We start from the raw sequence: 20192 nt of genomic DNA on the forward strand, positions 1-20192 counted from the left end.
TAATAAATAAAAAACATATTATATTATATCATTTTATTTATTATATTAACATTTTTATAACATAATTTTACATAAAATCTAGTTTTCTGGACATATTTTCTAATTATCCACCCCTCTATTGGAAAACTAATTTTGAGGTAAAATTTATTGCAATTTTTTGCCATGTTGGTCATTCCTCTTTTCCGTATGTTTCTGAAAGAAATCAAACCAGTTTGCTCAAAAATAGCTTGCGAGAACAGATTTCAAATGTACAAAACTGGTGCCAAAACAGGCTCGCGGGCACAGTGCGAGTCATTCGTGAACGTCATTAGGGCATCAGCAGGTATCACAAGGCTAAATTTAATGACTGGAAAACATATTCCTATTTTTATAAATACATGCAGAAAATGAACACCGAGGAGTTAGTTGTGAAGAGATACAAAGTTTAACTATAGAGTGACTCTAATAAATTATGTACAAATAAATGTATTTGAGGGCAAACATTCAAAACAAAGACAGCTGAATACGAAAACAGAAAACTGTATAAAAAGATGTATAAAAGATGTATAAAACCATCCGCCATCTACCAACCATTGACGTTGCAGTTTACATCCACGTCTGTCCAGACTCGTATAATTTGCATAGGGAAGACTTTCGGGGAATTTAAAAAAAAACCAAAAAACATTGAGTGCATTTTTGGGTGAAAATGGAAATTCTCACTATATTGACATACATGATGCCAGTGAATTATTTTCGGTGAAAGAACATGTGTCGTCACTAAGAGACTATTTTTGCAGAGGAGCACAGAGCACTGAGAGAGAGATTTATCACGACAAACACCAGACAAACACACACCCCCCCTTCTGCTCCTGAGTTATGATGTTGAGAAATGACAAGAAAAGTGTTTTTATCACTTTATCATTTTATTTGAGTGAAATTTTGCGATAATTAGCATATGAATTCTTGAGGTTTGGCCTCTTGCCTGAACTGTCTTTTCAAACAAAGGCATAAAGTCACTAGAGGTTGCGTCTCATCACCTGATGGCGTAGACTCTGCTCCAGCTCTTCTTTCACACCTGAGCCAATTAAGGCTCACACACGACACCCTTTGTAACACCTCCATTAGATAAGATGTGCAGGAGAGCCGCCAGAAAACCTGCAGCTTCTATGACTGTTGCACTCTGAAATGTGTTTAACCCTTTATATAAGGACTTTTAACAAGCCAAAATTAGTATTGATACGTATTGTAGTATTGATAAATGTGGGTTTACTGGCTCCTTTTTGGAATTATGCCAACTGAGTGTTTATGTACGGCTGTTTTTAGGAGTTAATCATCAAATATAATGTTTTTGTCCAAAGGAAGCTGATCTCTATCTGTTAGCAGTAGAAACAGCCTCAGCGAGAAAAGCCAAGTCACAAGTTTGAAACCACCGACAATGTGATACACACAAATACAGCTTAGTTCAGCCGTGTTTGCTAAACACCCTGAGAACCAGTGTGGTCATACTCTGGGGTAATATTTCATAACCATCTGTGAACGCAGACGATGTTTCCTTTGATGATTCTCCACTAATGTCCACCGTCTACACACCAACTGACTCTGAGCCTTCCTGTATATACAGAACACATAAACACTGAAAATCTCCATACCATAAAACTTCAAATAAAAGCCCAGTCCCAGTTAAACTCCCAGTCCTCTTTACTGGCTTGGTGTGAAACTTAACTTTTGCTATGCATTTCATTTTAATCGAGGTTCTCTAATATATACAAATATGTATATATTAGGGACGCACGAGAATTATCGGCCTATATAGCACCCTTTCTCATTCTTCTGCCTAATTGTTCTGTAATTTTTTTTTTTTTACACGATTTTTTTGGCAAATTTTCAGGTAATTTTCTTGTATTTTTCACAGATTTCTTGTTAACCTCTGGGTCACGTCTTCTTTTGTTTTGTTGTCACTCAAAAGGTTAAATGAAAAATTTGACTGTATTTCCATCTTTGCTGAGCAAGTTTTGTGTAACAGGAATTAAGAGCCTGTATATAAGCCTGTTGAGTTCAGTGATTCAAGCAAATAATAATAATTAACTGGAGTTTTACGCTTTTCATGTATTAACTGTCAGGTTTACTCGTCAGAAGTAAAGCAATGAACCTTTACAGTAGGCAGGTTGTTCTGGCTGCAACATTAACAGCTCATGTTAATCCCATAACACGTGAGATTTTCTGAAAAGGCTGAGTGCAGGCGGGCTGAAAGTCCTCTAGACTCCGTGTCTATCAGAGGGGAGGGGGTGAGACTTCCAGACAACCGCAGGTTTGGGGAGGAATGCCTGGTTCCCAGAGATCTCCGAGCTCCAGCCTGCATCCACCCCCAGACACCGGTTCACACATTCCACAGTCCTCCGAGTCTCACCCCGGGGGTGGCTGTCAGGACCACTGGGTTTGATAAAGACAGCTGAAGCTGCTGCTTTAATACTGTTTACGTATTGTTTAAAATTTGGCAATTTCATGTCAGAAAAATCAACTGTGCAAATACAAAATTGGTCACATGATTATAAAACTGTGACTTGTCAGGTCACAGCAGTCGACATATGAGGCACATTAAACACAGGAGTAAGACTGTTAGCACATTCTGGCTGGATCGCAGCATGTGGGGCCAGCCCTATAAATGCAAAACTCTGTGAGCGAGTGAGTGAGTGTGTGTGAGTGAGTGTATGAGTGAGTGAGTGTATGAGTGTGTATGAGTGAGTAAGTGTGTATGAGTGAGTGTATGAGTGAGTGAGTAAGTGAGTGAGTGTATGAGTGAGTGAGTGAGTGAGCGAGTGAGTGAGTGTGTGTGAGTGAGTGTGTATGAGTGAGTGAGCAAGTGAGTTAATGTGTATGAGTGAGTGAGTGAGTGAGTGAGCAAGTGAGTGTGTATGAGTGAGTGAGTGAGTGTGTATGTATGAGTGAATGAGTGAGTGAGTGTATGAGTGAGTGAGTGAGTGAGTGAGTGTATGAGTGTGTATGAGTGAGTGTGTATGAGTGAGTGTGTATGAGTGAGTGTATGAGTGGGTGAGTGAGTGGGTGAGTGAGTGTGTATGAGTGAGTGAGTGAGGGAGTGTATGAGTGAGTGAGTGTGTATGAGTGAGAGAGTGAGTGAGTGTGTGTTTGGGTGAGAGAGTGAGTGAGTGACTGAGTGAGTGTGTGTGTATGAGTGAGTGAGTGTATGAGTGAGTGAGTGAGTGAGTGAGTGTGTATGAGTGTGTGTATGAATGAGTGAGTGTATGAGTGAGAGAGTGGGTGAGTGCTTGTTTGTGTAAGAGAGTGAGTGAGTGACTGAGTGTGTATGAGTGAGTGTGTATGAGTGAGTGTATGAGTGAGTGTATGAATGAGTGAGTGACTGAGTGAGTGAGTGTGTATGAGTGAGTGTATGAGTGAGTGTATGAATGAGTGAGTGAGTGAGTGAGTTAGTGATTAAGTAGCTGAAGCTGCAATATTCACAGGAAATAATCTGCTCAAAATTAGAGCAAGTATTTGTTGGTCAATGGTGAAATTGCTTTCTGCTAACATTGCACCTAAACTGAATAAAAAAACAAACAAAAAAACTGGCTCAGTATTGTCAGTTATCGATAGCTTCTATAATCTGCTGTTCATACCAGATCAGGAAAGACTATAATGCAAAAACCCAAGAGTGTATTTATTTGGGCAGGGTGTCTTTACTTGCTTGTGAATTAAACATTTAATAAGTAAGATTAACTTATTAAAGTTATTAACTTATTAAGATAACTTTGCTATTCCGTCTTTGTAAAGTTAAAGCATAATTTTTAACTCTTTATGTAGTATTTTTTCTCATCTTTGTGTTTTAACGGGTGCAACAATGTCGTTTTGCAGCAATTAAGAAATAATCCCACTGATTCCTTCTCATGCAGACAGTTTTCAAATGTGACATCCTACATCTCACTCAGTCAGTTTCTCCTCATTTAGTCAGTTTGGTCTCCTCTTTTTACTCTTTACTTTCCTTATTTTCATCCTCCCAGCAGTCAGCATCTCCTCCTCATGTCTCCCTCGCTCCCCAGAGAGTCGCTGTCTCCTGTTTTCTCTCATGCCCTTTAATGTTTCCCCCTCCTCTTCCCCTCCTCCTCCCCGAGCGCCCCGGGGCCATTTCCCCGCCTGTGTACCTTTGATCAGAGCAGTTACTTTATAAGCGTACAGCCATATTCTTCTTTGCCGCGCTCGCCTACGTCACAGGCGTAAACAGAAATCTCATAGTATTCGGAGAGTACACCGGAGAAAGTTCAACAAAGCCTTATTCTCTACATATATCTGCGGGGCTCCGTAACAGTCTGCAAAACAAACCCCATTCATGATCAGACCCGGATCCTTGGGGGGTTTGTGGTGTTCAGGTCCCAGAGGAGGAACAAACAGATGATCCTAACAAGAGATCCTTTTTTTATTTTCTGCTGCTGCTTCTTCTTCCTCCCCCTGTGGAACATACAGGCATCAAAGCCAGGCAGGGGGACGAGGACAAGAAGCAGGGAGCCAACCTCTCTGAATAATAAGCCGGTGGTCCTCCGCGCTGATGTCACTGCCACTGATCTCAAGATGAAACTGTGCAGTTTTGCGCTCCCGGTGGGGGCGGGCGGCATTTAAACCGCTGAAGCTCCCCTTCAACTGGGATCCAAACCCCGGAGGAGTCTCTCAAAAGTGACGACCGGCTTCCAATTATCATGTCAAACACTTCCAGCGCAGAGAGGAGAGCATCAAAGACTAGATACAGTGATTAAAGGATAGATGGGAGTCGAATTTTCGCTAAACACCGCTGCCAATAATAAGCGGGCTTACGGCTTGATTGTTGTCACAGGGTGGAGATAAAACCGGAGTCTGCAAGATCTGCAGCCAGTTACATCAGCTTTGTTAAGTCAAACAATTTGCCGTGCACAAGAAATTATGAGATTAAATATCAATATCCACCCCCAAAAACTGTGAGTCAACAGCAGCTGGTTGGTGCAGCAGTGCACCGCTGTACTGTACATGTGAGACTGTTTAGCCACAGGAGATTTAGAGAGCACATTAGCCAAAGTAAACAGCAGCACCACGCAAACAGTTACCCAGACGACAAACTGGAGGATGCAGACAGACGCCTGGAGCTCACGGCCAGGTGACGACCTGTGTCCATTATTATGCATGTTTACTATCAGAAAACCCGACTGCACCGACTTTTCCACACGTTTTTTATGCTCAATCTTAGCATTCAGATGGTCAGTTTAAGCAACAATACAGCAGAAGTTCATCGACTGCATTTTGTGTTTTTCCTTCAGTCAGTTAACCCCTTTAAAACCTGGACTCACATCTGTTTTCTTGTGCTGCGTTCAGATTCCTTTTACAAAACTGTTGACCCTTTGAAATTGGTTTGATTTATATCGAGAAAAGTTCAAGCAGCGCGCACATCCGAAAGTGCTAAAAACTAGGTGCTGGACCGAGCAGAAATAGATTTGAAAGAATAAATAAAGTCCGCACACTAGTGCATGCTCCCATGAAAATTTATCAGATTACTTCCGCACGTGTGACGTTTCGGGCGTTAGCTCCTCCTCAGATATGATTTCTTGATTTATTTCCAAAAACATGGGGGAAAAAGGCAGCGAGCAAATTGGCAAGAAATGTCCAACAAATTACAACAAAACTTAGTAAAAGGTTACAAGAAATAGACATGAAAATTAGGGGAAATTAAAAAAAAAAAAAAAAAAAAAAAAGCAAAAATGTCCAGAAAAAATATTCATTATTGCAATTATATGTTTAAATTTATGTTAAAGAATTATAATTATTTCAATTTTTTTTTCATTTTTTTCACCACTAACCATTTATTTCACAATAGAAATAAAGAAATTTCACACTGTGAAATTTTCTGTACTTTGAATTTAAATAAGGTGCCAGAGTGATTAAAACACATCAAAATAGAGCTTATTTGTTAAAAAAAGTGCCAGAGGAAGATCGCCCACACCCCTTGACCGAGGTGGACGTCCCTCTGCGTAGAGAGCTGCTGTGACTGGATTTGCCTCTTGACAAAGATGAGTGTGAACAGCAAACGTCAAAAGGTTGAAAACACGCAATGCATCGCAATGACTTATACATGATAAATATTCTTAATGTTTATAAAGAACATTTATCTCCGCCTGTCACTTTCCAAAAGTGAACCCCGGGTGAAGCAAACTGAGTTTCCCTGCTTCAGAAAAATCTCTGGTATCCGTCATCATTACAAAAAACATTTAACGCTTTTCTGCTCCGTGTCGATCTGCTGCACCAGCGGAGCCACAGCGCGACTCGGTGACCTCTTGACCCCTCTCTGCAGCAAGCTCAAACCGTGATGAATCACTCTGGCATTATTACTTCGTTCTGTCAGGTCTTATCATCCAACGATTACATGTATTAGCATATTCGGATAAATGAGGATTCCTTAGCTCAGCTCCTCCGTTTTTATCTCTCTGCAGAAGTTCGATGGAAACAGCCGGTTCTTAGTTATCATCATTACATGTTAAAATGTACCTTTTCTAGTGTTTTTTCACATTTATTAAAAGTGGAAGAATTTTAGATAATGAAATTTTTGATTCTGTGTCTCATAAAATGTGTAAAAATGTAATAATTTTGTAAAATAATTTTTAATATGTAATCTTTTGTAAAAAGATTAATTAAAATTTGTCTTTTATGTAAAAGCAAAGAGATTTAGCACTTTGAGATTTGTTCAAAATGTAAAGTTCATTACAATTAAAATGTATTATTATTATGATTATTATTATTATTATCAATAATAATATTTTTTTTTTACAGATTATTGTTATTGGTTGTTGTCTACCTTTTTTTTCTTTACAGATATTTAAAATTTAATTTTATGATCATTATAAATATTGTTTTTAATGTTTTTCCCTAGCTTAAAAAAAAATCTACAGATTTTTTGCAGTTTGTGAAACATTTAATACCAACTTGCTCATTGCCTTTTTTCCATGTTTTTGGAAAAAAAAAAAACACCAATTAGCTCGGGGTTCAAAGGTTTAAATACTTGTGAAAGCAGCAAAAAAGTGACGTTGCTCCAAGTTTCAAAGGATTAAACATACACATTTAAGTCAGAACAATGAAGGCTCATTACATCTACTTAATGAGTCATTAAAACTAAAAGTTTTTTGTGTATATAACTGATTCACTTGGTTATGTCACTTCTGAATGTGCCTAAACAGCAAATTTTCTACCTGACTCTCAGGTTAACTACAGAAGTGAAATTTCCACACACTCCAGGTTACGTCACCTAACCTGCCACAATGTGAAAACACGTAACATATTTCTCAACATCGACGTGTAACAGGGTTCCTACAGCTTACCACAAGAGGAATTTAAGACGTCTTAAAATGTTTTCTCAGTGCCACTCAGAATGAAATGTAAGACTGATTTCACTATAACAAAACTGGGGGGAAATGAAAGAAATAAAAAGACGTGACACTAATTACTTAGGGTTAAGGGGAAAAAATGCCCAAATGTTTACTCTGATATAAAACATGACTTTGGGTGACAGCAGTGCAAGTGGTATTCTGTGAATTCAGTTTTAGTTACTTATTAATTAAGTAATGATTAAACAATGCAATGTCAGAAAAAAGATTAATAAAATCCATAAAACCCTTTATGTCTTAGCACTTTTAAGACCAATTAACCCTTTAACACCTGGACAGTCGTCAGTTTTCTTGTGCCAAATCCAGAGGCCTTTTGTGAACATTTAAACCTCTGAAACCTCAGAATATGGGTTTAATTTCTTTCCTTAACACAGGAACAACATAATGAACAACTTGGCAAAAACTGTCCCCCAAACTGCAACAAAATTGTCAAAGTTAAAAATTAAAAAAATATTATTTATTATTATTATTTTTTTTAAATAACAGTGGCATCCCAAAAAACTGTATTATTATTATCTTATTAATATTATTATTATCTTAATTGCATATTTAAATTATGGTTAGTTTCTGTTTGTTTTTTACTGTTACTTTTTGGCTTATTTTCCTTTCATTTTCTTATAACTTTTTAATCAATTTCATGCTACTTTTTGGCTGTTTCTTGTTTTAGTTGCTCATCGTTGTCTCACCATGATTTTGAAAGAAATTAAGACAATTTGTTCAGCTATTAAAGGGTTAAAGGCTTTTCAAGGATCTGTGGGGACCCTGAGTTTTGTTTCCCAGGCAGAAAAGCAGCATGAGAGCCTGAAAGCTCCTCTTGTTGATGACTGAGTAACCACAGGATCACATGGAGGCCGCAGTGTTCCCCAAACACTGCGTATATTATCCAAATCAAACCAAACACCTCGTCACAGAACATCCTCCGTCTATTTAAATCCGGCCCGAGAGCAGCAGAGCTTTGTTAATATTAGCCGCGGCATCGGTTACCTTCATGAGCGCTGCCACACTGTTGAGAAACACCGGCTTCTCTTTAGCCAGAGCGAGCAGATACACCATGGCCTGCTCCCTGCTCGGACTCCGCCTCAGCGCCGGTAAAGTCCTGCTGCCAGCCAGCACATGATACCGGTCCATGACACACAAAAAAACACACACACACACACACACACGCTCAGGATTTGTCCTCTATACTGTATACAGCACACGGAAGATGTTGCTTCCACACAGCTCCTCTTGCACTGTAAAGTGATTTCACAACTGGCTGTGCTACTTTAGGACGGATGGAGAGCAGCCGACCCCCCCCCCCCCCACCACCACCTCGGCCCCCCACACCCACCCAGGTCTTGTGAGAGGAGGTGAGGACTCTGTGGGAACAGGGGCGGAGTTAGAGATCATAATATTCAGGGACTTCCTGAAGTGGGAGGCGGCTTGCCTGTTGGTACTAAGAAAAGCAAAGGGGCTAACTTTATATCCAGAGTCAAACTTCACACTGTATGTACGCACCTTCTGCTCTTTACTGCAAACAGGATGATGGATTTAATCTGAGCAAGAAGCACAATGACTTCAGTTTCAGCTGCTAAATGTGGGAAACTAAACAATGTTTGAACACACAGTACATTTAAACTTGAAGTTAAACTAAGTTTGCTGCATATTTGCACATAATCTGACTTCCTGCAATTATTTCTCTTTTGACTGTTTAATAATGCAGCGTGTAAGGAAAACTCTTTGAAGTGGTTTGTGATGCATTCAACATTAAGCAGCAGCATATAAACTGAACTACAGGCAATTATATTTAATTGAATGGTATCAGGGGTTTCCAGGAGTCAGAGTGAGACTAATGTGTTACATAAGAGGAGGGAGGCTGCTTATCCCGAATTTAACACTTTAAAATCTGAGCAAATTGGGGTGATTTCTTTCAAAAGGATGGGGAGAGGGCGAAGTGCAGCTTAAAAAAAAATAGTCCAAAAATTAGCAAGAAATTAGTAAAAAGTTACAAAAAATTACCTGAAAATAAGCAAAAAATTAATAAATAAATAAATAAAGAGAAAAAAATTACCTCATGAAAGTGCTATAAAATTATTTTGTCTGTGACATCATTTTAAATGTATAATTAAGATAATTATGGATACAATTTTCAATAATAATAACAATAATTTTCAGATTATTTTCCTGCCACCTTTTACTAATTTTTTTTGTGGGACATTTCTTGCCAAAGCCTGAAATTGTGAAATAACACAAACAAATGTTGCAACTCAGCTCATTATTATGAAATGTTTTTTTTAAGTCTGCTTCTCCTACAATAACAAACTTCATAGCATTTTTTTTCTGTTTCTAACATTTTGGCTTGATTTCCCCTCAGAGCATTAAACAGTGAGACGACCCCCTCTAGTGGAGAGGTAACAACACAGCACACTGCCCTGCTGCAGCTTCTACACAAAGCTTACAGTGTTTACAGTGAGCAGAACCAGTCGGTCCAGGTCCCCGCCTCCTCTGCTGTACAATCGCAGATGATCATTAAACATTATGAAGAGAATAACAGACACACTGCATCAGTGACACGATGCGTCCTAATCTGAAACTTGTTTTCAGTGGAGAAAATCCAAACGTGGCACATTTGTTGGTGCTGTCTCAAGACTGGATTACTGCAGCTTTTCTTTGGACGGGCTGGGAAACAGATTTATCGCTGTCCCAGATTAAGAGTCCACTCAACTGTCTTATCTGTGCACAGACGACTGTGTGCAAATCTGCAAAAAGTCCCCTCCAGCGTAAACAGAGTTGGTCAGTGGGTTTGCACAGCACTCTGTATCAGTGTAGGTGCAGGATATATTTGGCAGCCTAGGTGGGCAGGTCTGGTGTCCCGCAGTAGCTGGATATATTTGGTCACGCTCTGTAAGATGCTGCTATACATATGTGGCGTTCTGCTGGACGGTGCGAGGGTATATTTGGTCTGCAGAGGCCTCGTGGACAGAAGCAAAGATGCCAACCATGCAGGAGAGACATTTCTCCGCGTCATGGGTGACATCCTGCTGGGCTGGAAAATGACCGAGCGGAGCGGACACAAAGGCACAAAGAGAAGGAGAGCAGAGCAGCACACTGGTTCGGGTTGTTGGCGGCGGCCTGCTGCATGATGATAAAGGCCAGAGTTGAACTTCCTATTAAACTGCCACTAAATCAAATACCAGCCTCAGGCGAAGTACTCAGAGCTGAAGTCCCGTCGCTGATATTTCAAGGGCAACTCCGCACACAAAAAGCCGACTTTAGTCCAAAGAGACCTGATTGTCTCAAGTGGGCCTTTATAAAAGATGCATTTAGTAATCTGTGACCTTTAACAACCTCCAGCAGAGGCCAATAACGAGTGTAACAACAGACCTCCTCCTCCACAGGACGCTGCCCCCGCTGAGCCGTCAGCACACAATCAAATCAAGCTCACTAATTACAGCGGAAATCAAACAGGACTTATGCACAATTTATTGGTGTTTGGTTTTTTGCCAATTATTTTTTAATGGATTGTTTTATGTTGATGTGAGCAAGATAGTTAAGAATAAGACTTGTTTTTTTGTTGTTGTTGTTTTATTTTATTCACTTATTTATCTATTTTTTGAATTGGTTGATTACTGTTGAATTGATTATGATCATCTTTTGATTACTATTGTTAACGTAATTGTATTGTATCATCACTAATATTATTATTATGTATTTGTTTACTTATTTTGTATGTTTTCATGATTGCTGTTATTATCATTAAGTTTTATTACTGTTTTTTTTGTTGTTGTGATGTTATGTTACGTTGTTTCTGAACCCTGGAAGACTAGCTTGTCGCTTAGGCGTCAGCTAATGGGGAATAAACAATAAACAAAAAAATAATAAAAATTATCACTTGACGTACGACCACCAAATTCTCATCAATTCATTCTTGAGTCCAAGTGGAAGTTTGAAAAAATCCCCTTAAGGCCTTCTTGACATATCACATTCACGAAATGAGACGGACGCAAGGTCGCAGTGACCTTGACCCTCGACCTCCAAATTCTCATCGATTCATTCCTGAGTGGATGTTTGTGCCAAATTTGCAGAAATTCCATCAAGGTGTTTTCGAGATATTGCGATCACGAGACTGCGACGGCTGAGGTCACAGTGACTTTTGATCTTTAACTGCCAAAATCTACTCAATTCATATTTGAGTTTAAGTGGATGTTTGTGCCAAATTTGAAAAAAATTCCATCACTGGGTCTTCAAGATATTGCTTTCATGAGACTGCAAAAGACAAGGTCACAATGACCTTCACCCTCGACCTCTAAATTCTCATCAGTTTTATTCTTGGATCCAAGTGGATGTTTGTGCCAAATTTGAAGAAATTGTCTTGAGGTGTTTTCGAGGTATTGCGATCACGAGACTGCGACGGATGAGGTCACAGTGACTTTGACTTTTGACCTTTAACTGCCAAAATCTACTCAATTCATCTTTGAGTTTAAAAGGACATTTGTGCCAAATTTGGGGAACTTTCCTCGAGTCATTGTTGAGATATTGCGTTATTTTTTTATTTTTGTTCACTCTGTGATTTTATTTAAGTTTTTCTCTCTTTAGTTGAGACAAAACTGATCAAAGCGGGAATTTGATTTTGATTCAAAATATTCTCCACATAACAGAGACGCTTTCTTGGAAATGAACTTGAACAACAACGTTTTTTCTCCCCTTTTTGTTTTCTTCGTCTACTTCTTGTTGTCCCTTTCCTTCCTCTCATTAATTGATTATTTAATTTCTTTAGTTTATTAATATACCTCTTTAACTGTATCTATCCTTGTGCGTTTCTGCTTGTTTAACTGCCAACTTGTCTTTTGGCTTGTACTTTTATTTATTACTTTTAAGCACTTGATTTTGTGATTAATTATCGCCAAAACAGGCTTGAAGTGAAGCTTTTGTAACTGTAATTTTTTGTAAATATTCTGGCTGCCAATAAAAACAAAAATTTAACAAAATTATGAGAGAAAATCTCAGTTCATGTCTTTTCAAAGTCAAAGTCTGATTCAATACGTTACAAAAAGTGATAAGGACACCGAATGAGCTGCTCATTAAAAATGATTATTATTCTTGACCAACGCCTTAGGATGAGGTCATCTTTAGCGGACAGCAGAGCGGCGCGCATGTGTCGGCCGCAGACGACGCACGCTGCGACCGGACTCATGTGCCAAGTGTGTTTGCCAAAACAGCATGTCAGTCAGACGGCCATGTGGAGAGAGCGCCGCCAGACCGGACAGCTTGGATCACAGGACGCAGGAAAACAGTCGTCCCTGCTGACTGGTCATCAGAGAGCGCTTACCGCCAGGCGCCAAAGAAAAAAACGTAATTATGCTGAATTAAATGCTGGTTTAATGCTCGTTTGACACTGATATCATTTTACCGATACGGGTGGCGTGATCTTTTGAAATGTTACTTCCCACACTGGATATTTCAGTCTGATGTACATTTTTAAATGTGAAGATTTGCTTTCTCATGACTTATTTTTGCAGGTTGCTTTTTTCTTTTAAGTGTAGGAAAGTCTTGAGAAACTAAAACACTCAGAAGGGTTAAAATATAACGTGCAATCACAATGTTGCATGAGAATATGCTCCAGTTAAAGGGTCAGTCGAGTGATTTAGCACAGAGCTTGTATTAAGTTATAGGGGCAAATTCTGAGCCAGGGTCCAGAGGCAGCCGAGGGCGAAGTCTAAGGTTGCTTTCACACCTGAAGTTGGGTTCATTTGGTCCAGAAAAAATTATATATTGTTACATATTAATTCTGGTTCAGTTCGTGTTCACACAGACTTTTTAAAAATGGACCAAGAGGAGTAAACATGAGGCTCTACTGACTGTCAGGTAACTCGTTGATTGGACATTTCTGTGTCTGTCCTCCTGCATCATCGGGACCCTCGTGGGGAAATAAAATTCAGGTGACTGACAGAAGTTCACGCTGCACTTTAAAGCTTATAGAGTTTTTATATTTATGATCTCTGGTGTTGCAAAGAGCTCACAGAGAAATGATGAAACTGATTGTAAGCATTATTAGGCGTCTGTTATCAGACTGTAAATCGATCATGTAATCAGGGCCGCTGCGGGTGCTTCGTTGTTCTGCTCACACATTACAGAAGAAAAATCACACAGTTTTTATAAATTCTGCATATACGTTCAACTAAAGACGAACTATAGAAAAGACATTTTTCAGCAGCTGCTGGAGTCTCGACAGATACGTCTTCATCACCTGCTGTCAGGTCGACGATCGGGTGACTATGTGACGGCTTCTGAGCGAGTTCTGCAGTGACGCTGATGACAGAAAGATCAGTTAGACGTTCCTGACATGTTGTTGGACGCAGGTACGTTTAAATAATGTGAAGTTTTGAAAAACAAACATATTGATGCACCTGCCCGTAGCGGCGGCGCTGGCCTTTATCATGATCAATTATGAGACGGTGGAGAGATTTCACCATCAGTAGACGGATTTATTATCGGTTTAGCTGTTGAAATGATGCTAAATTGTAGGCGAGCAGAGACCAGCCCTTCTCGGCGATCTCGGCTCGCTCGTTTTGTTCTGCATCAGAGAGCGATTGCTGTGTTCACATATGCTCAAACAAACTGGGCCAAGGGGGGAAACGCTCCCTGTTTCAGAACGACCGCTCCAAACGATGATGATACGTTTAGAGGCCCAAACTCACCAAACCACCATTAAAAAACAACATCATTTTTCCATTACCACTTCTGGCCGAGTCAAACTACGTCGTGCTGATTTGTTCTTCCATTATCAGTCAAAACACGCCGATCCGCGCCAGATATGGACCCTCTCTGCAGTCAGGCCATAAGTGCGCCTAACTGCTGCCAGCCAACCACCAAAGACCCCCCTTCTCCCCCTAAAACACTCGTGCTGCAAGACTCAGCTAACGTCTGTCTGTGCAGGACACTAGAGAGGGAGCGATGTTTTTGTAGCTTCGAGCTGAATCTCTGTGGTTTGGAGTTTAGTTTCTCTCTTGTGTCCTGTTTGTACTTTAGATGTCTGCTTTATTTTACCATTTCATGTTTGCTTTCAGACGTCCAGGAGTCGTGTTTAAGTCACTGCTGATAAAAACTCAACATTTCTTTTTATCCTTTGGGAAGAGACGGGGATTTTTCTTTTGCTCTGCTCCCTCAGATGCTTCAATTAAACGAATTAAAGTCAAATTCTTGTAGTAGCTGAATGCATCACAATTAATTATCATAAATTAAAATGGATTTGATAATATAACCAGCGTTGCGGTATTGCTTGCTTATTGTATGAATGATGTGACAGTAATGAAGAGATCAGACTGTGTTTTGTTTTGAAAAAGCCTTTAAAATATAATTCTGTGGTCTCCATGACTTTAATAGATTGAAATTATAGTATTAACAGTAAGAGAGTTCGGGACGTCATCACAGCAGTTATATCATGTTCTGAGTATCGTTTGAATAATAAGCAACTTACAAAAACAGAAATAATAATCCGACAAATAAAAACACTCTTTGTAAAATCTTCCAAACCGCGAGCATTCACAGGGAGGATCAGTTTGCGGAGTCTGGCGTGCTGGTTGCCGTGGAAACGGGGGTGCTCACTGACTCAAATGTCCTCAAACGTCAAGCTTAACTCAACGTAACCTTGACTAATTCAACACGATTCATTTCTCAGACGTAACAAAGCTCCTTCAGAGTCGCAAAGGGACATCAAACAACAGCTTACAAGTAAACTGACCTTCATGTGTGATTGGTGGAGAGCCTTTTCAGGGTTAACTGTAATCAAACGATATCGAATGTGTCAGGAGGCCATATACTGAAATATTTGTCTGATATATCTGCATACTGATGTGGCACGCACCCAAAATGTGCACTTAACATGCCCAGTACGCACATCCAGAGATCAGTGAGCAGAGAACAGTGAGACAAAGAAGGGTTAAAAAAATGATCTGTTAATAACATCAGCACCACCGCGCCCCCAAAGCATGATCAAACTACATATCATCCTTAATGTACTGAACACAAAACATGAATAAAAAGTGCATCGGAGAAAAATGATCTGTCACAGAGGTCAAATAGGACAAAGTAACTGCTGCAAAGTCAAAAGCACTCAGCGTTACAAGACAGCAGGAGCCAAAGCCGAGCGACAAGAAACAGAAAAGCCAAACTCGGTCTGAACATACGGTCACATTCTCCGTCCACCGGAGAGACGCAAGAAGATTTTTACGACAATGATTTCAGGGTCCCTACGGCTTAATGCAAGTTAGATTTAAGACTGTTTAAGACTTTTTTATTGCCACTCAGACTGAAATTTAAGACCAATTTTACAATAACCAAATTATCATTTAAACTTGACGTATGCAAAGTAAATGTACTTTACAGTATGCGATGGAGTCATGTCATATATTACTCATAATGTTTGTTTTTTCTCTTTTTCTCTCTTTCCTTTTCATTTACTATTCTATTTATTTATGTATTTATTTACTGCAGTTGTTGTGTTCATATTCATTTATTTTGTATACACGGGTGAGTGTGTGTGCTATAATAACAGAAGGGTTTGTATATACCTCAAAGAAATTTCAGGACTTTTGTAAACATTCATACATATTGTGCTTTATATGTTCTTTATATGTATGTATGTGTGTATATATAAATATTTATATACAGATACATATATATATTAACACTTCCTCTTTTTTTACTCTCTTTGTAAATGTTGAAAACTTCATGAACAGATTATGCAAAAATTTCCACTAATTGGGCTGAAAACCCCCAAATACCTCACTATAAATATTCCACATTAAGCACTACATAACAGATGGGGTGTTAATCAATTACACGGTGTAATTAAACTGCATTTCAACAACACCAACGGGCCAAACCCCAAAATCCAAGTCCACCACGAGCCGGATCTGCCTCAGCGTATCAGCGTGCAGCTGCAGACTCCCAGCAGCCTCGCTGCCTCTGAGCTGTGTACTCCTGTTGATTTCACAATAACGCTCTCTTTCCTGAATAAACTTCTGCGAGACTCCCTGTTCACATAACTTTGTTTTCTGGTAATCAGTTGTGTGAATGAGTAGCAGGCTGTGTGTGAAATGATTTAAATGCAGACGCTCCGGGGCAAGAAAAATCTGTCATGACAGTGAGTCAACTGTGACTAATTACAGGCCCTGCAGCTCCACGCCCTCGCTCCTCAAAGAGCTGCGAGTTTCTGCGTTCGAAAAATACAATAACATAACAGGCTGCTGAGGAATCTGTGCCTCTGAGTCCCCGGCAGCCCTCGCCTGTCCCGGGATGACTTATTTACTGGACGTGAGTGTGCTCCTGACCTCATGTGGTATGTGCTATTTGCAAATATCTCATGTCAATATTTTTCTTTGTCTGCCTGAAGGTTGTTCTGGTCCAAAGGTGGCTGTGGCTAATAACCTTTCAGCGAGAACAAAAGATTTCGGGTTTGAGTGATTGGGGTGTGTGAAGGCTAATACAGGCAGCTGCATTATATATCAGGCAGACGGAGTACAAATCTTATTGTTGTAAGAGCGAAAACGCTGTTTGACTTTTTACTGAACCGACCCTAATGAAATACTTTTAGGTTGGCTGACAGTGTAATCCCACACACATTTCCATTAGTTATGGTTTGAGTTATTGCCTTTAACCCTTTGAAACCCGGACATATTGGCTTGATTTCTGTCAAGAACATGGCAAAAAGGGCAATGAGAAATTTCAGGAAAAATGACCCAAAAATCAGCAAGAAATTAGTTTAAAAAAAGTTTAAAAAAACTTACTTGAAAATTAGCAAAAAAATTTAAAAATATACATATATATATATATATATTTTTAAAACAAAACAGGGAAGTAAAAAAATCAAACAAAGAAAGAAATGGCCTAAAAAATGCTTTAAAATGATAATAATTCTGCAAAAATATTTTTAAATATATATTTATGATAATTAGAAATATTGTTTTCTGAACGTTTCTCCTAAGCTTTTATTTTTAGAAAATAATCTCCTAAAGCTACTAATTTGTTCATCTCGCAGGACATTTCTTACGAAGCCGCTCATTTCTTTTTTTACAGTTGGAAAAAGGTTTGAGTACTTGTGAAAGGCATCTGAACGCAGCGAAAGAAAAGTGATGTCGATCCAGGTTTCAAAGGGTTAAATGAATAGTAAGAAATATTATATGCAACATTTCTGCAATAAAATGCCAAAAAACGACTGGACCAATGTTATATATTTTGTTGAGTTGTTAACTTGCATAATCCAAAATTTTTCCAGCTATGTTCAAACCCAGAGAAATCTTATTTTAATCATCACGTGGTCCGTATCATTTGGTCGCTGTCGCCTGTCAGTGGCGTTATATCGCTGTGTCAGGGTGTCACAATTGTGGTTGTCTGCCAGAAACTGTTATAAATTGACTTTTTATCCAATTTTAAGCCTCATTTTTCACACTTTTTATATCTTGGTTGTTATGTTATGTGGTTATTAAAGAAACCAGCTGAGCAAACAGCAGCAGCTCAGCTCCTGCTATGCTGAATGGTGTCGGAGAAATACTGATTTCTAATGTGAAACTACTTTATTCAGCATTTTTAAATGTTTAAATCACTGGGTCTGTTTGTTTTGGAGAGAAAAGGACCTCTGCGGATAATTTGGTTCCCAGTAAAAACCTCCTCAGCAATGAACGATAAGGAATCTAATCGGATAAAAAGTGACTGCAATGACGCAATGCTCTTTTTTTTGTTTTGATTGAATCCCCCAGCAGCAGAAAACAACATATTGTATGTTTAACTACCAAAAATTACATTGAACAATTGAATTTATTTAATGTGTAAAGAAAATACAAATAAAAGCAGGTTTCTAGGGACCTGAAGACGGGTTGGCCACTGTTATTTTTTGTGAAAAAGTGAAATGAGTTTCAGGTGTTCGTGGTATTTTATATGGTATTTTTAATGAAGCTAAACAACAACTTCTTCGTTAAAAAAGCATTAAAAAATCTACAGCTTCTATGAAATGTTTCCAGTGCGGCATGCGTTTACTGAACATCTACGCTCGGCTGTAATGTCACCGTTCCACCTTTTTCTGCAATTTCTTATCTAAGGGACATTTATGGGGATGACCTTCAAAGGTCACCTCTCAGCTGACCTCAATCTGTCAACATGATGTTTCATTGATGATTTTCTACTACAAATGACAGTGTGAGGTTTTCTTACTGTTTTCTTAACATGATTCTCTTACTCAACTCTTAAGGGAAAATTCAAAATGTGAGTATTTTATGCCGTTAATGCAGCAGCAGGTAGCATCTTCAAAAGGTGTTTTCGGGATCCCACAGATGTCCACTGTCTGCCCGGAATGATAACGTTTGTTCACAGAGAGAAGCCAATGTTAAAATCCAACATTAAAATGTCTCTGAGCAAACTTCTGACGTTTCCGGGCGGAGAGTCGACATCTGTTAGATAACAAAAATACCTATGAAGATGCAGACAGCTGGTGAAAATGAACATTTTGACTTTCACGCAGCAGGTAGCGTCTGGAGCACTATGTGACTGAATCACAGAGGATAATACAGAGAAAGGCTACAACTAACAAATATTATGAATAAATCATTTTCTCCCTATATCAATTATTTGTCACTGAAATGTCAAAAAAAATATGCCTTATAAAAGACAGTTGTTTTGTCTGCAATCCTTGACAGTTATTATTGGGAGGATTTTTATACTTTTGTTAAAAGATCTTGTTTTTAAAGCATGTTTTCAGGACGTGAGTTTGTCTTTAAATCAGAAGTTGAACCTGAAGTTTTAGGAAAAAGATTACTGTTTGAGTTGAAAGGAAAACTTTTTTTCCCAGAAAGCATTTCCAGTTTAAATTATTTACAATTATTTAGATTTTTTTTTTAATTCTTTTGTGGCCAGAAGCAAAAAAGGAGTGGCATCTTCCTCTGTAAGAGACTGTGTAAAATGAACATACTGTCAGTTCACTTATTTAATTAGACTGTAGATATTTGCACTGAAAAACGACTTCTGCACATCTGTGCTTCCTCCATTGCACCTTTTGTACACACGTTTTGTGTTATTTATATTCTGTTTTTTCATTTTTTCATTTTTAAATTGCTTCTATATTTTTATCTTTTATAATATTCCATTTAATATTTTTATTCTTCCTTCATGTTAATTGTTTTGCATCAAAACACCAACTCAGTTTCCTTGTATATGTAATGTATGTAAATGTAAATGTGCTTTCGGATTCTGATTCTGATATAATATCGGCTCTTATAGATCACCGGCCCCTAAATCTAATCAACATCGTATCGTGGCTGACTTTGTGATATTGACACAAATCATATTATTGTCCAAAGTATTGATATAATATCATATCGAGACGAAACCAGTGATTTACACCCCTAACGCCTATATAACCATAACTTAACCCAAACCTGACCATAACAACAGATGGACACAGGACCAGTTTGACGTTGGCTGCGTGTATCTGTGGAGGCTCAGACCTGCTGACAACGATCAGCGTCTTATTAATAACAGCACATGCTAATAATCAGTGTTTGTGTCTGAGGAAATTAAACAGCTGTGTCTGTTTTGATCAACAGATCTTCCTGTTTTGATGATAACTTGAGTGAGTCTCTGTCTGGCCCCGGAGCATTTAGCATCGCCCACTTTACCCCAAAGGGTTAAACGCAGCCTCATTGTGTGGAAGTGGCGCTGCCGGCACACTGTTTGACTGCCATGCCTCTATAGGAGGTACCAGAACAAGACCTGGCACTCGGAGACAAGTCGCCTCAGTCTATCCAACCTTCACTCAGCTCTGCACTTTAAAAA

The 20192-nt window shown here is 38.9% G+C and overlaps 1 protein-coding gene across 1 annotated transcript in view; it reads right to left on the minus strand.

Annotated features, from left to right (window-relative positions):
* Positions 1-20192, minus strand: part of phldb1b (pleckstrin homology-like domain, family B, member 1b) — a 157148-nt gene that overhangs the window by 50314 nt on the left and 86642 nt on the right.

Source organism: Plectropomus leopardus, chromosome 5 (assembly GCF_008729295.1).
Source record: "Plectropomus leopardus isolate mb chromosome 5, YSFRI_Pleo_2.0, whole genome shotgun sequence".
Classification (NCBI taxonomy): Eukaryota; Metazoa; Chordata; class Actinopteri; order Perciformes; family Serranidae; genus Plectropomus; species Plectropomus leopardus.